This window comes from Halichoerus grypus, chromosome 4 (genome assembly GCF_964656455.1).
Source record: "Halichoerus grypus chromosome 4, mHalGry1.hap1.1, whole genome shotgun sequence".
Classification (NCBI taxonomy): Eukaryota; Metazoa; Chordata; class Mammalia; order Carnivora; family Phocidae; genus Halichoerus; species Halichoerus grypus.
Genome location: NC_135715.1, coordinates 165,798,798 through 165,815,576, shown reverse-complemented (window position 1 = coordinate 165,815,576; position 16,779 = coordinate 165,798,798). Strand labels below are relative to the sequence as shown.

The 16,779-nt window shown below is 42.1% G+C and overlaps 1 long non-coding RNA gene across 3 annotated transcripts in view; it reads left to right on the top strand.

The window, feature by feature from the left end:
• The window catches only part of LOC118522037 (uncharacterized), a 302,008-nt gene that overhangs the window by 149,869 nt on the left and 135,360 nt on the right, over positions 1-16,779 (top strand). For all 3 annotated transcript variants that reach the window (XR_013447343.1, XR_013447341.1, XR_013447344.1), the window contains exon 5: positions 2,714-2,790. This is a non-coding gene — a long non-coding RNA (uncharacterized LOC118522037). The remainder of the gene's footprint in view (positions 1-2,713; positions 2,791-16,779) is intronic.

Sequence of the window (16,779 nt, the reverse complement as noted above, 5' to 3'; positions counted from 1 at the left end):
ACACAAAAATAGACTCAAAATGGTTGAAAGACCTAAATGTGAGACAGGAGTCCATCAAAATCCTAAAGGAGAACACAGGCAGCAACCTCTTCAACCTCAGCTGCAGCAACTTCTTCCTAGAAACATTGCCAAAGGCAAGGGAAGCAAGGGCAAAAATGAACTATTGGGACTTCATCAAGATAAGAAGCTTTTGCACAGCAAAAGAAACAGTCAACAAAACCAAAAGACAACCGACAGAATGGGAGAAGGTATTTGCAAATGACATATCAGATAAAGGGCTAGTATCCAAAATCTATAAAGAACTTATCAAACTCAACACCCAAAGAACAAAGAATCCAATCAAGAAAAGGGCAGAAGGGGTGCCTGGGTGGCTCAGTTGGTTAAGCGACTGCCTTCGGCTCAGGTCATGATCTCAGGGTCCTGGGATCAAGTCCCGCATCGGGCTCCCTGCTCGGCGGGAAGCCTGCTTCTCCCTCTCCCACTCCCCCTGCTTGTGTTCCCTCTCTCGCTGTCTCTCTCTCTGTCAAATAAATAAATAAAATCTTTAAAAAAAGAAAAAAAAAGGAAAGGGCAGAAGACATGAACAGACATTTTTCCAAAGAAGACATCCAAATGGCCAACAGACACATGAAAAAGTGCTCAACATCGCTCAGCATCAGGGAAATCCAAATCAAAACCTCAATGAGATACCACCTCACACCAGTCAGAATGGCTAAAATTAACAAGTCAGGAAACGACAGATGTTGGCGGGGATGCAGAGAAAGGGGAACCCTCCTACACTGTTGGTGGGAATGCAAGCTGGTGCGACCACTCTGGAAAACAGTATGGAAGTTCCTCAAAAAGTTGAAAATAGAGCTACCATACGATCCAGCAATTGCACTACTGGGTATTTACCCCAAAGATACAAATGTAGGGATCCAAAGGGGTACGTGCACCCTGATGTTTATAGCAGCAATGTCCACAATAGCCAAACTGTGGAAAGAGCCAAGATGTCCATCAACGATGAATGGATAAAGAAGATGTGGTATATATATACAATGGAATATTATGCAGCCATCAATAGGAATGAGATCTTGCCATTTGCAATGACGTGGATGGAACTGGAGGGTGTTATGCTGAGCGAAATAAGTCAATCAGAGAAAAACATGTGTCATATGACCTCACTGATATGAGGAATTCTTAATCTCAGGAAACAAACTGAGGGTTGCTGGAGTGGTGGGTGGGGTGGGAGGGATGGCGTGGCTGGGTGATGGACACTGGGGAGGGTATGTGCTATGGTGAGGACTGTGAATTGTGCAAGACTGTTGAATCACAGATCTGTACCTCTGAAACAAATAATGCAATATATGTTAAGAAAAAAAAAAGAAGAAGATAGCAGGAGGGGAAGAATGAAGAGGGGGAAATCGGAGGGGGAGACAAACCATGAGAGACTATGGACTCTGAGAAACAAACTGAGGGTTCTAGAGGGGATGGGGGTGAGAGGATGGGTTAGCCTGGTGATGGGTATTAATGAGGGCACGTACTGCATGGAGCACTGGGTGACATGCACAAACAATGAATCATGGAACACTACATCTAAAACTAATGATGTAATGTATGGTGATTAACATAACAATAAAAAATGTTGAACCTACAGAAAAGTTGAAAAAGTAATAGAATCCTGATAATCTTCACCAGACTCAATGATTTTTTTTTTTTAACATTTTGCCACTTTTATGCGCATGGGTACGTGTGTGCACGGGCACACACACACACACATGCACACACACATCTATGTCCCTTGATTTGGATTTGTCTGAATTTTTTCCTCATGATAAGATTCAGGCTAAATGCTTTTGGCAAGACTGCAGCACAGCAGACATTGCAAAGCTTGTAGATGAGATAGGAAGGTGACAATTGTCCCTTTTTATAAAAGTAAAGAACAGGGCGGAGGTCATCCCTCAGGTCAGATGACCGTTGCATGTTTGGGGAGGGGCTTAGAGAGTTAGTCACTTAGGGACTTAGTGGATAAGAAGGCTGAGACAGGTCTACGGCCATACCACCCTGAACGCACCCGATCTCGCCTGTTCTCGGAAGCAAAGAAGAGTTGGGCCTGGTTAGTACTCGGATGGGAGAAAGCAGAGACAGAAAGAGGATGGCTCTTGCCAAGTGGTGCATTTAAATATTCCAATATTCTTGAATCTAATCCACACGCATCATTAGTTCACGAAACTGTCCCCCTCCTACCTAAGACAAAATCTATGATGCTGTCCCTAACATACCACTCACAAATCCTAGATTGACCTTCCAAAATTTGCTTTTTCCCTACAAGGGTATTCTTCATAGTTGTGGGGAGGGAATCACAGTATGATTTGCTCTAGGCCTTTACTGAACTAAAGTCAGCTCAAAACTTTGTTTTATTTTCCTTATTTTTAAAACCACAATTCTCTAGGGGCAGGAAGCAGGGCATTACTTAGGAGGAGAGTTGAGAAGTGTTCCTTAGGTGTACATCTGAAGAAACCATGACTGAAATCTTTCAAGAGGAGATGAAACCAAGAGGAGATTGGGGCCATATGCCTTAAGTCCTAGAGTTTCCAGGAAACGCTCTAAACAATAGATTGTTCTCCTTAAAATAAAAATTAAAAAATAAGTGACAGAAAAATAAATGATATGCTTCGGACAACCTTCCAGAGTTATCTAGTTACTTTTCTTCTTCTAAACTTTTCTATCCTAGGGAATATCACCTCTGCGGCCAAGATCTTAGAAAATTGATAAAAAAAAATACTGACAGTACTGGCACACAGCGACCACGTAAGTACAGGGCGGACGGAAGGTCCTGGGACCCACTCTCAAGCTGTGTCTGAGTCTCTGAGCCAGATCAGAGGACACAATGGTAGCTCCTAGGATTTTTTCCTCCAGGTGGTTCCACGGTAGGCCATCGGCAGATGGATGTGACAATAATCGGGCCACCTCTGGGGGTGCTCCAGGACCCAGAATCTCCTCTCTCGTATAGCATAGGAGTAGGAGACGCATTAGCGAATTCACTGAAAAGATTGAGTTGCTACTTTCTGTTGTCAATGGCTTCTTGAAGGTCACGGCTGAGGTCACAGGAAAAGTGGCACGTTGGCTGTGAATTTATTACTGGTAATTTCCTTCCCTGTCTGCCTGTGGCCTCCACTGGCAGGTGACTCATGGGTAAGTCCAAAAGAAGTTCAGCCTCGGGATGCCCTGGTGGGGTTGGCATGATGTGAAATGAGCTGCGCACCCCCCAGTACCATCCTTATCAGTAGCTGCGATAAAGCAGCATCTGCCCCCACAAAAAGTCAAGGGCGAAGGTCATCTGGCATTCCAAGGGAACTCTCCACTGCAGGGAGCCTTCTAATTGGCTAGTATTGATCGGTAAATTGTGTCCCTGCTGTGATTAATTCTGGCCCCCCCAAACTCCCGCAGCATGAGCGTGATAGGTCAAGGTTTGGGGCCTCTAAGCATCCTTTACAAATGGAGCTCAGGCCCTTAAAGGTGCGAGTGAAAGGTTGCAGCTTGTTAACTCTCTCCTGGCTGCTAGTGCTAAGCCAGGAAGCCAGTTTCATTCAGCTTGCTCTCCCTAATAGAGGCTTAATGGGATGCTAATGTGAGGAACAGGAGTTATCAGATGGCTTGTATGATTTATGATGGATTTATTACCACTCTGAGTTCCCTTGATATTCAGTGCATCCTTTGCCCATCCATCCCTGTTATTGGCCTTAGCAAATGGTTTCATAATTAATTAATTTTTTTCCTGAAGGGGGTTAAATTATTTTTGCCCTGCTGCTTTTCCTCCATATTTAATTCCCAAGGGAGGATCCTTCTCTGTGTGCCTATCAAAGATGGAATATTCTAACTAACGGCTCTTCTCTCCAGTCTCCTCTCTTTCCTACCTACCCTGCCAGCCAAGGCCTAGGTCCTTCTTTCTAGAATAGGGGTTCTCAAACTTGATTCTTTGCTGGAATTATCTGGGAGAGCTTAGGCCTGGATCCTGTTTCCAGAGATTCTGATTTAATTGTTCTGGGGGTACTGCCTTGGTATTCGGAGTTTGAAAAGCTCCCTAGGAGATTCTAATGTGCAGTCACTAATGGGAACCATTGGAGTAGTATCTAAATTCTTCTTAACTGCTACCTCCCCCATGATGTCTTTTCCATGTCTACCAGTGGACATGATCTCTCGTCCCTTGGAATCCGTATAACACTTTGTTTATGTCCTTGGAATCTATACAGTACTTTGTATATTTCCGCTGACAGCTTCCTTACAGTTTACCTGTTTGTGAACTTGTCTTCTAGCCACTATTCGACCCTGAGCTTCCCGTGGGCAGGGACTGTGCCTGAGTTATCCTCGTGCTCCTTGCATGGAGCCAGAACTCAGTAAATACTTGTTGAGCAGAGTTTTACCAGTGACCGCACTTTCTGGGAAATGGGCCCCTGGCCCTCAGTCTCGCAGACATCTCAGGCCATGTGAGGGGCTGCTGTCTTATGAACATGAAGATAGATTTTCCCTGCCAGTGTGTCCCTGCTGCCTCTTACCAGTCCTTCTCACCAGGGTGGTTCCATGTCCTGGTTTGCTGGGGACAGTCACTGTGTATGCCCTCGGTCCCAGCATCATTGTGAATAGCACCTTCTTTCACTTTCAGAGGTGTTCCGGTGTGGATGACAAATTATATGGTTCCCCTACTTCTCACCCTCCCTCTGCCCTCCTTCCTCAAGTCAGCCTAGAAAAGACGAACTTCTTCGGGGCTTAGACCTTCTTTACCTGGGAAACTTAAGTAAGCTTCAGAAAGGTCTGTACTGATACTGTATAACTTCATGTATAAAAAAAATGGTAAAACAAACAAAACTCATCCCCAGTGTTAGAAGTCAGAATAGTGGTTTTCTTTGGGGTCTTCCAGTGCTTGGGCTGGGACACACGGGGCACTCCTGGGATGCTGGAAATATTCTGCTTCTTTAGCTGAGTGTTGGTTACACAGGTATGTTCATTTGTGACAATTCATCACATGGCAACACTTACCCGTTTTCTGTATGCATGTTATATACCTCCATAAAAATTTTTTTAAAGGGAAGCCTAAATTATAATTAGTACAGAACTGCAAAAAATCAATACTTATCCTTATTAATTAATACGATCGCCTTGATTGGAGAATTTTTGTCAAGCACCCGCCAAGTGCTGCAATATACAGAGCAGCCAAGAAATCTGGTGTCTCTCTTCTTGGAGACATATGCTGTTCTTGTTTTATTAAGAAAATGTATGTTGCCAATCACCAAATACAATGCAGTCTTGTTTATTATATAATTCTTCCAATGACTCTATGACCTAGGTGGGTGGTTTCTCATATCACAGATGAGAAAGCTGTCACAGAGCTGATGAAAAGTGGACTGAGTTTACATACAGGTTGAACTTACTCATAGTAAATTGAAAAATCAGCAGGATTTTCAGCTGTCTTGATGACAGAAGCAGATTAAATGTATGGCCTATCTTATTGATTGGGCAGAAATCAAGTAAGAAAGCTTAAAACAAGACAAAATTAAACTACAACTAGAACATAAACAATTTTGTGGCTTTAAGTAGAAAAGACCACAGACTCAGTAGCTGAATTGAGATTAAGATCGATAGTTTTTGTGTTTCCAGAAGGTATTATAAAATTCCAGGCACCATGAGGATCTCAGTCTCAGAGTAAGAGAATTTGCCGAGGGTTCAACACAAGCCCTGCCTGTGTTTGAGCCCCGTTCTCCTAGCCCAGGGCAGAGGTGGGGCAGCATGGAACCTTCCCAGAGAGTCCTTAATGACTGTCCCCATCTCCTTTCCATTCTACTCCCACTAAGCACGACCAAGAGAGAAATGTCTTGCCTTTCTGGATGTAGCTGACGTGGGCAAATTAAGTGAATTAATTTTCATTATTACAGGTAATAAATAAATCTTGTGGTGAAATAAATCATATATGTAATACTGGACTAAAAAAAATGTGGCTCAAAACACACAAAGGTGAGTAAAAATAGAAACTAACCAAAACAGAGAATGTCAGAGAGTTATCTATTTGAACAAAAATAAAGGAGCAAAATCCTGGGGCCTCTGGTACCGTACTGAAGTGAGTTTTAGCTACTCATGCTATGTTAACTGTTGGTGAAATGTCATTGAGTTAAAATAAAATAAGTCTGTAGTCCCAGATAACACTCTACAGGATCAAATAACGTTAGGCCACTATACCCAGTTATATGAAGAAATAACTCATAGCAATGTACCAATATGTCAAGATTTTTCACGGGAAGCGATATGAAAACTAGCTGGATGGTGTCAGGCTTGTTTAAAAGCTCATTTGCTCCCCTTCGTCACTGTCCTTTCACCTTTCTATGTCATATATCCTGGTCTCTTGTCGATTTGGTTGTCAAAGTACCAGCTTAATAGTGCTGCTCCCTCCACAGAGATGTGTTAAATGTAAAGATGGCCAAGTTCCCTGCTGAAAGGGAAATGCAAAGGGCTGGAGCCAGCTGAAGTCATGAGATATCCGGTGACAATAAGACTGTGTCATTTTATGACACGTCTCCCCGAGGTACCAATGAACTTTACACGGTTTTTTTTCTGCTTTATTATTCTGACATCCTGGGGAAAAAAAAAAAAAGAGAGAGGACGAGGAAAGACATTTCCATTCTACACAAAGGAAGGTTGGGCTCAAAGAAGTTAAATGAATTGCTCTGGATCGCTTTAGTTTTTGGGATTTCCTGGTTTCCGTAAACAACCACCAATCTGCCTGCACCTCTCACACATGCAAGCACACCTCTCTCCACAACCCCACGGCACTCTGCGCTCAGAGGAGCGGAGTTCATGTCTGTGATGGCAGCGGGGCGTCTGAGGTCAAGGAGGACGCTCAGAGCTTCCCGCCACCTGAAATGCCTCACAACACAGATCATGCACACCATCCCCTCCTGGTTCTGTGAGACAAGTGTTTGTTTCATTAAACTCAACCTGTTTGGGGTCCTTTTCCACCTCCTGAGATTTCACATCTACAAGATCCAATTAGCGTCCCCAAGTCATAGCAGGCTGTCCAACGAGACGACTCACTTTCCAGCTTTTGAGTTGAAAGACCTGAGTTGAACTTCTAGTTCTGCCCACTTCACTGAAGAGAAGATCTGTGTCTGTCTTATTCTGTCAAATGGTCAAGTTGAGTAACCTCTTGTGGCTTCCGATTTCTTATCTAAAGGGTATTTTGGAGAACTGATTTTATTTTTTTAAGGGCTGACTAATTTTAAACAGTCTTAACACAGGAGTTGTCAAAGTGCAGTGTAGCGTGCGTGCTATTGATTTATGGAAATAAAATTTTACTAGAACACGATCATGCCCATTCATTTAAGGCTATCGTTTGTTTATCGTCTACCCTTGCTTTTTTGCTACAATGTCAGAGTTGAATAGTTGCTGCACACAATAGGATGAACTATGGGTTAGTTGCTTAATCTGTTTTATTTTTTATGTTGGTTCTTACTCCTTATTAGGTGCTCCCAATTGGTCATTCTCTGGTCATCCTATCCTTCCCTAGAAAGGGATTGACTACACTTTCTTTTAGTAGTGGTTTCCTGGAGAGTTTTGACTTCACTTTGGGAACTTCTACATCTTCATAATAATGGGAAGTTCATCTGCAGTGGATGGGGTTTGCATGGACTGGGAACAGGAGTGAGTGGGAAAAGCTGTATTTCCTACTTCTTGAGTGGGCTCAGTGAGGGGCCATCACAGACATCACTTTAGCCTCTTAGCTCTATGTATTTTTTTGGTCAAGGTTTCCATAATTTGATTTTTAGTATTGAAATCTTTAAACAGAAACAGTTTTGTTTTTTTTTTAAAGGAGGGGTATGTGGTATCAGGAACAAGTCTAAATTTTTTCCCCCAAATTTCAACATTGCTTAAAAAAAAGAAAAGGGGCAGCTGGGTGGCTTAGTCAATTAAACATCTGACTTATGATTTTGGCTTAGGTCACGATCTCTGGGTTGTGAGATCAAGCCCCGTGTCGGGCTCCAAGTTGAGCGGGGAGTCTGCTTGAGATTCTTTCTCTCCCTCTCCCTCCCACCACCACTCACGCTCTTTCTCTTTGGACAAAAACGAAAAGAAAAGAAAAAGAAAAAGAAAAAAAGGCCATTCATGATTACTTTGTGAGAACAATACAGTAAAAAGAGGCCTGCTTTGGGAAGTCAGAAAATCTGGGTCCAAGTCAAAGTTCATCTTGGTTTTATTATGTTGGGCAAGTCACTTAGTTTCTGAGTATCAGTTGCTTCATAAAGAAATAGGGATAATAATAATAATATTTGTTTCACTGCATGGTTTTGAAGCATAAAAGAGAATGCAGTAGAAAGCTTTGTAAACTATAAAGCCATCTATAAATGTGACCCATATATATAACAAAGTCTGTTCCAGGGTTTCTGATTACTTTCCTTTGGTTTATGTTTTTCTATTTATATCAGACTCACAGTTTTAATTATGGATGTTTTACAAAAGGGTCTGGTATCTGACAGGATTAATCCCTAAGAATGTGTTTTGCTAGTTTTTCCTGTTTAGAGTTTCGAGCCCTCGTTATAAGGTAATGCACCAAGCTTGGGAATTAGTGCCAATTTTAACGACTTCCAAGAAAAGTCCTGTTGCAGTTTTGGATAGAATTATTTTAATAATTTAAGGTTAAGAAGTCTTGGCATCTTTATGTTGAATTTTTCCATCTAGTAAAAATGTAACTCTTCTTACTAATTATTAAAACCTCTCAATGAAGGTTTTAAAAATTTTAATCCATTTCTCACTGAATTTGTAGGTATTTTATATTTGTTTCTATTGGAATAGCTTCTTTTCTGTTTTATCATCTCTGGTTATTGGGAATACATAAGGAATACTATTCCTTTTTTGGTATTTCTCTTATTCCTAGCCATTTTATGGCTCTTTATTAATTAAGAACACTTTTAACTAATTTATTTGGTTTTCCCAGTTACATACTTCTGTGATTTTTGAGTACATCATTATCTTAATTCACCTAACTGAATCCTTTTGTTTCACAACTTACTGCCCTAGCCAGAGAATCTAAAGTGATGACACTAGAGTATATTCTTTGTGTTTGTTTGTTCCTGATTTTGGATATTTCCAGTGTTTGCCTAGTAAATATAATCTTTATTGATTTTAAGCCAAGAGCACCTTTATCACATTCAAGGGGTCTCCTTCCAGTTTATTCAATTGTTTACTTTATAATCAGGAAAAGGTGTTGATTTGATCAAATGTGGTGCCTATGAAACTATCACCTAAGTTAATTATTGTTGAATCGTGAATACTCGGTGGATTATCTTTTCCTTGCCGATCAGTCTCTGTGGGCAGCAGGCTGGCTCTGCTAACAGTGGTAAATGTGTACACCATGTCACTGTGAGCTTGAATACCTCAGTGCATGGCCACGCTTAGGAAAGTGGGCCGACACAGAAGCCGAAGGTGCGGGAGGGAATCCCCGACGTCCTCTTCTTGGGCACGTTCTCCAGAGTTGGTAGCTTTGAACAATTCTTTCAGGTCTTGGCAGCTGACATCACAGTTGTTCAGACTAAGGAGAAAAGACATTATAGGGGGCGGCATGGAATATATAGAAAGAGTTCAGGACATGCCACCCCAAAATAGGTGGCCTTGCCATATTGATTACTTTGAATTGAAAACAGCAGAGGCAAGAAGAGCAATCTGACATTTCTTTTTCTTCCTAGAAGCAGGAGATAACATTCCCAGGTGAAAGTTGCCCTCCTGTATTAGAAGAAAGAAACAGCATTGTCCGAGAAGGGGACTCCCCGACTGAGATAATTTCGTATAAACAGATCTTCCTCTATTCTCCTGTTATAGTATAGCTCCTTTTCTACAATTGTTATTCTTTGTTCAACCCAGAGCATAAGCCCTTAGGCCTAGTCACTTCTTTGGGGCTACATCTTTCTTGTGGAGGCTCCTGTTACCATGTAAATAAAATGTATACACTTTTCTCCCAATACTCTCCTGTTCTGTCACTTCCCAGCTGGAGGTGGTAGGAGGGTGGAGGAAATTTTAACTTCCCCTACCATGGGTATGAAACTCAGTGGCCTGCTCAAGAAATATGAGGTTAGGAAGTTGTCAAAAGCGGGGCCTAGTCAGTGCATCTCTCCCTCCAAATGAAGGAGCAGGCCGTGCTCCCTCAGCCAGGCCCGACAACCCCTCAGCTTGCCTGTGGAGTCTGCTGGTGCCTCTGGGTTTCAGACCAAGAGTGGAATTTCAATGCCATGGGTCTTGCATTTTAAATGCCAATCCCCAAAATATCCTCTAAAATGTAGACAAATGAACTGCTAGGCTCTTGCTGATACTCTGGCCACTTGGATGACCTTTCAACATGGCATTTAAAAAAAAGTGAGCAGTGTTTTCCTCTTCTCCTGGCAGCTCAGAATAGCTGTTTCCTTTCTTATAAACAAGTCATATCTCTGGGAATTTCTAAAACCTAATGTTGTCTGCTCAGAAGCCATGACTCACACTATTTCCTGGCAATCCTCACAAATTCATGAACACCTCTTGAGGAAAGAATCCCAGACAACAAGAGTGGTCACAGAAAGTCTCAGATTCCTTCACTTCAAACACAGGAAGCTGAGAGACAAAGGAAAATACCACCAATAGTCCCTGGCCACGGTATCCCCCCTCTTCTTGGCTGAGCTCACATCTGGGGCTGTCCGAGCAGGAAGGGGAAACCCGCCTGGAAACTTGTTCCAGCCTGTCTTTAGGTCACCGCCCACCCAGCAGCCCTGCTTGGGAATTTACCTAGCTCAGCTTCTTCTCGAATCTGGGGGTACAGGTTCTCTGAGGGGGGACTCCCCAGGGAAATTACCAGGAGGTCACACATACTGAATGGTGGGGCTTCCTAGCTGCTCTTAGGAGGAACCCTGTGGCAAAAGTGTCTCCTTTCTGCACATTCTCTTCCCAGGACTACCCCTCCTCCACCCTCCAGCCCTGGCTCTCCAATTGTTTAGTCCCTCTTGAGCACCACATCATTTTTCCTCACACTTCCTAAATTGTCAAGAAACAGAGCGAAACCATTTTTATTTGGCTTCTGCCATATCAACAGTATAAAAAGCTCTCTGTGTGTGTGTGTGTGTGTGTGTGTGTGTGTGTGTGTGTGTGTGTGATGCATATGTAAAGAATAATGCAAGGGCCTTGGTTGAAGAGACTGGGGCAGAAAAACTGAAAATGCTCTGTGTAAACAGGATGTTGCTTCAGCTCTACTCATTTCTTGGCTTTATACTAATGAAAGGACCAAGGATTGATCTGTTTATAGCCCAGCAAATGCCCTGTGGTGGAAGGGTTAATCCCAGCTGGCCCACAGAGTATCCTGAAATCAGTCTAACTCGGACCAGAACACTGGAAGTCTGAAGTGTCCATAACTGCAAGATCTGTGAGATAATCATGCTTAACGTATAGAAAATGTGATGGATGTGCCAGACATTTTCTCAGTTGTCATGACCTCATAGTTTTTGGTATTTCACAAATAAGGAAGCAGTACTGGACAAGTGTAATTATTTGTTCACGATTTTTAAAGAAGTCATGGTGAAGCTGGAACTTAGATCTACCTGGAAGCTAGGTTCTGGTTCTAGGAGAGTGCAATGGGATGAGAAGGGAGAGAGAGAGAAAGAGAGAGAAGAAGAAAGAGGACAAGCATGTGTGTGAGTGTCATATTATAATTTATAATAAGAAATATATATTTGGTCTTTGTCCCCATTTCTGGCATAGAGCTTTTAAAACCCTTAGAATTCCCTAAGGGATGAGAAGGCTCTAGGTGCTTTTGTTACGTTAATGAGGTGACTTTTGGAAGCACCTGAGGATGGGTGAGGGCTGGTTGTCAGGAGATCCAGCCCTGTGGTTGTAGAGCTGGAATTTTCACTCTTTCTCACCCCCCTACCTGCCCTCCCGGGAGGGGAAAGGAGCTGGAGATTGAGTTCCATCTCCAATAGCCTATGATTTAATCAATCATGCCTATGTGAAACCTCCATAAAAATCTAAAGGGATAGGAGGGGGATTTGGAGAGTTTCTGAGTTGGTGAACACATGGAGATGCAGGGAGAGTGGTGGGTTGGAGAGGGCATGGAAACTCCACGCCCTTTCCCTTGGAGCTTGCTGTATGCATCTATCTCTTCCATCTAGCTGTTTCTGAGTTATATCCTTTTATAAGGAACCAGTAATCTAGTCGATAAAATGTTCCTCTGAGTTCTGTGATCTGCTCTAGCAAAGTAATTGAACCCAGGGTTTGTTGGAACCTCCAACCTATAGCTGGTGGGTCAGAAGCACAGGTGACAATCTAGCCTTATGATGAACATCTGAAGTGGGGGTGCAGACTTGTAGAACTGAGCCCTCATCTTGTGAGATGTGATGCTATCTCTGGGTACATAGTATCAGATTGAATTGAATTGTAGGATGCCCAGCTGATGTTGGAGAGTTACTTGGTGGTGTGGGAAAAATCTCCACACATTGGAATTGGTGACCAGAATTAAAATGAGTATTACACTAATATAATATACGAATTTCATTTCTTCCTCAACTCTGTAAGATGACCAGCTTATTCAACTTTGCCTGGGACCCTTCCAGTTCTAACACTGAAAGTCTCACATCCCTGAAACTCTCTCAGTCTTGGGCAAACCTGGACAGTTGGTCATTCTATTGGTCGCCATCTGGAAAATTTCTGCTACAGATCACATGGATCATTAGAAGACAAAGGCACTCCATTTATGACCTGAAAGAACCTGGGTCATTGGGGGATACAGTTGAAATCCACATGCAGTATGCATAACCCGTCTCTAAACCTCTTACAGAGATGGTATAATTTTGGGCATATAAAAGGCATGGAATAGTTGTTGACTTGATATATAAAGATCACAGTAGTTCATGTATCAACATTTGTGGGATGAGCACAATTGCAAATAATATAATTTTAGGTAAAACCAAATCCATGAACAGTGAATTTTTTTATACAAAGTCCTTGTTTTCTATATAAATGTACAATTTCTTTGAACCACACAAAATTACATATCTTGACTAGTTTTTTTATGCCTGAGTCCAGGAGTATTCACTTTTTATAAAAACTGTGCTTCTAAAGGGTACTGTGAAAAAGTAGATTTTTGTAAATCATATTTTTCAGTGCATTAGGGATGTTATTTTATAGAGCCAATATAGCCTGGTTGGTTTTGCAAAGGTTGGTTTTAGACGTACAGTTACTATGTTAAGTGAAAGTAGAAAATACCTGTGCCAAATCACTTTGGGAACAATAAACTTCCAGAGTAATATGAAGCTGGCGGATCTGGTTCTGCCCTGATATATCAGTTTAAATCTTCAACAAAACAATTTCCCGTTTTCTCTGGAAATACAAAGAACCAACTTCCTTTTCTTCTATGGCTGTCTCTCTCACCCCAATCTAAAACCTCCCCTAGTCAGACACCTGCTTCCTCTTAACTTACAAAGTTTCTTTGGTGCCTCATCTTTCTGATGTGATGTGTCTGGGTTTTGTTTTGTTTTACAGTACAACTTTCAAAGAACATCAGGAAGTGGTAGTGAGCCAGGTAGGATCTTGATATTGTGAGGAGGTTTCTCCTGCAGTAATGGTCTGGGGGTGACCAAAGTGGTATCAGTAACAAGCAAACCCTGAAATGTGATCAACCTATAGCTCAGTTCAGCTCAGCTCTCTCCAGTTACTTGATAGAACCTTTGTTTCCATCTGGAGAGAGTAGCTAAGACCTTAGATGCTCTCTACAGTAGAAGAAAGTTGGTTTCCAGTGGCAACAATCAAAAGGAAAAATCAGGGACAACCCCTCTTCTTCTCCTACTTTCTTAAAGGCAAAATAGGGACCTTGGAACATTCATGTGCACTGTAGCCACTGCCTGGGTGGGAGTATCTGCTGTTTTCTCTCAAGGGTCCTTCCTTGGCTCTCCTCCAAATGTTCTTATAGTTGTTTTAAAGTTCTAAATTTGGCTTGACCCAAGCTCGGGAAGGGCATCTTTCTTTTTCACCTCTCCTTCAGGAGAAAAATGAGACTGATATTTATGGAGTTTTGTTACTTCTTTAATAAATGACTCCTTGGGATTGTTGGTTCGAAGACTGGCCCCATTCACAGAGGGCGAGGAGAGATTGAAGAAAGAGGCAGACCACTCCAGATTGGTAGGTGACAGGATTAATAAACAAAGGAACTTACATCTGAGGCTTGAGTAGATCTCCACATCCACTGCCACAGTCTTAGAAGTTTGTAGAGAGCCCCTACCTGGGTTTTGTCACGTAGATCAACCAGATGGTCTCAACAACACTTTGTGCTTCAAGGCTGTGTCCTTGGAACAGTTCCCACTGTGGGAATGGTGGGCAGAACATACATTCCAAGGACAAGGGAGGTGGTAAGGAGCCCCCAATTCCCTGGGTCCAGCTCCAGGGTCAACCAGTGGTCACGTCCTCCTGATTACCTCCTCTTAAAGGAATGCAATTCCAGGAAAAAGACAGTTGGAGGGATAATGTCTCAGAAGGAGGTAACTGGACTGAATTAGCCATTGTGGTGAGAGATACTCCACATTAGGCATTTCCAGGAGGCTGGAGGTTGTCAGAAATGCTCCTATTGATTCTGTCCACTGAAGTGTGTACATGTTGGTCAAATGCCTTTCACGGACATTCGTAGGATGTAAGGCTGAAGAGAGAAATGCTCTTCCTGTCCGTTGTTAATGATGGTTTGTCGTTTCAAATGGAAGAAGTAGTGCTGAAACAAGCCAGGGAAATTGTACTTCCTCGAACATCTGAAATACTTTTTGAAGAACAATTCCCTCCACTTCATCCTATGACACCTTTTACTTCTATTGAGGGAACAGGAAATAATGACTATGAGTATTTCATAGGGTGTTGGAAGGGGAAGGAGTCTTTCTGATGTGACTGTATAATGTCCTCATCTTTAGAGATGAGGAAAGTAGGCCCAGAGAAGTAAAGGAAATCACCCTAGACCTCACAGTGAGTTTGCATGTGTGACTCAGGCCAAAGTTCAGTTTTCCTTTCTGATACCCTATAATTAATTACCTGGGAATAATCTCAAGGTGACGTGTTCCAAACCCTGGAAACAAATGCATCAGCCCCTTCCTTTTCCTCTCATTCAGATCTCACCTGTGCTTTGTTTGGTAATGACCCTGACATAGCTGGTTTGCCAGGCGTCCCATGGGCTCCTCAGAGAGCATTAGTCATGGGTTCTTGTCTCAAGGGCCCTGATTCATTTCTAGCCATGATTGCATCAGTGTACATGGGTGTCTCTGTGTGAGAGATGTGGATATTTCTCCAGTCAATGTGCGAGAGTTTGCCTGAGCTACAACCAACCCTGTTCCCTGCCCCCCCATCACACCCCTTCAGCTATGACTAAAGAATAAAGCAAAGAAGGCACACCCACTAGGGCCTTCTTACAGACTAGAGGTTCGGTCCTCTTAAAGATTATAAATGCTGCCGTAGGAAACATTAAGAATTAAAATCATGATTGTGTTGGGCGTTTGCTTTGTGATCCTTACTAGCATTTTGAATCAGGAGATAAAGTGAGGTTGGCATTTTAATTGGCCCCTTGCAAAAGTGGTTGGGCAGGGTACTCATGCTTGTTGGAAAAGTGCATGGAGATCTTGAGATAAAAGGTTTTATATGAGGGAAAGGTTATTGCTATTATTTTGAACTTTCAGAGTGGTTTCCTTTTTGCATATTTATGATATTAATATAATCTCAGTAGAAGGCTTAATGTGCAAGTTGCTAAGCACATTGCCCAATGGAAAAAATTAAATTATACAACTACTGCAATGATAAGGCAGTTTTCAACTACGTTTAATTATCTCTTTCTTAAGTGGAGAAACTTGATGAAATCTTAAAGTATCCTGGAAAAGTTTCAAGAATGAAATAGTTGAATTTTAAGATCTATGTTTTAGGTAAAGACCAAATAATATTCTCTCTATTAAAAAAGTAAAGGCAATATTTAAATGTTTCAGAATTGTGTGATATATGTCATCAGAGAAACTGGATGAAGAAATGGACAGGGCTGAAAACAGAAGTAGATATATTCTTTAAAACAATTTGTGAAAGAGGCAGAGGATTTGGGGGTCTTTGGTGAAATCAATCTGAGGTTGACCTAAAACCTATCTTAGCACTAGGTTTTGAGGTAGGCTATGCAGCACTTGAATGGAAAAGTTGGGCACCATTTTTTCTTAAATGGTTAAAGCTGTGGCTTTGGCCTTGTAGATCATGTTTTAACAGTTCTTAAGAAATGGGGATGAGGTCCACAGTGTCCCTGAGTGGAAGTTTTATTGTCTAAGCCATTTATGGCTGCGTAAGTCTGTTTCAGACAATGCTGTGAGTTGGTTCAGCTACATATTTATGATCTCCAGTTTTTGCTGGGTCCTCATCACCACTCACGATCCTATGCTGCATTTCCCCAAGAGAAGATTCAAAATTGTCACTGTTCTCACTCTGAGCAATCTCACACTTGGCTTATGATATTATCTCCTAATTCACAGAAAATGCATAATCTGTCCAGCAAGAACTCTCCATTTCTTGTTCCTCTCACTTAGAAACGGTGACAGCCACACTCCTCTCCTCCTTCCCTCCTTTCCTTCAAACTCCTCTGTTCACACCCAAGCATGTGCTCTGGGCTGCAGTCAGGCCCACCCCCATCTCTTCTTCTTTGCTTAGTCACCCCCTCTCTAGTGTGTTTTCAATCACTCTTTTTATTTTTTATTTTTGTCCTAAGCACATAAACACACTCAATTCTTTCCCATCTTAAAAAAG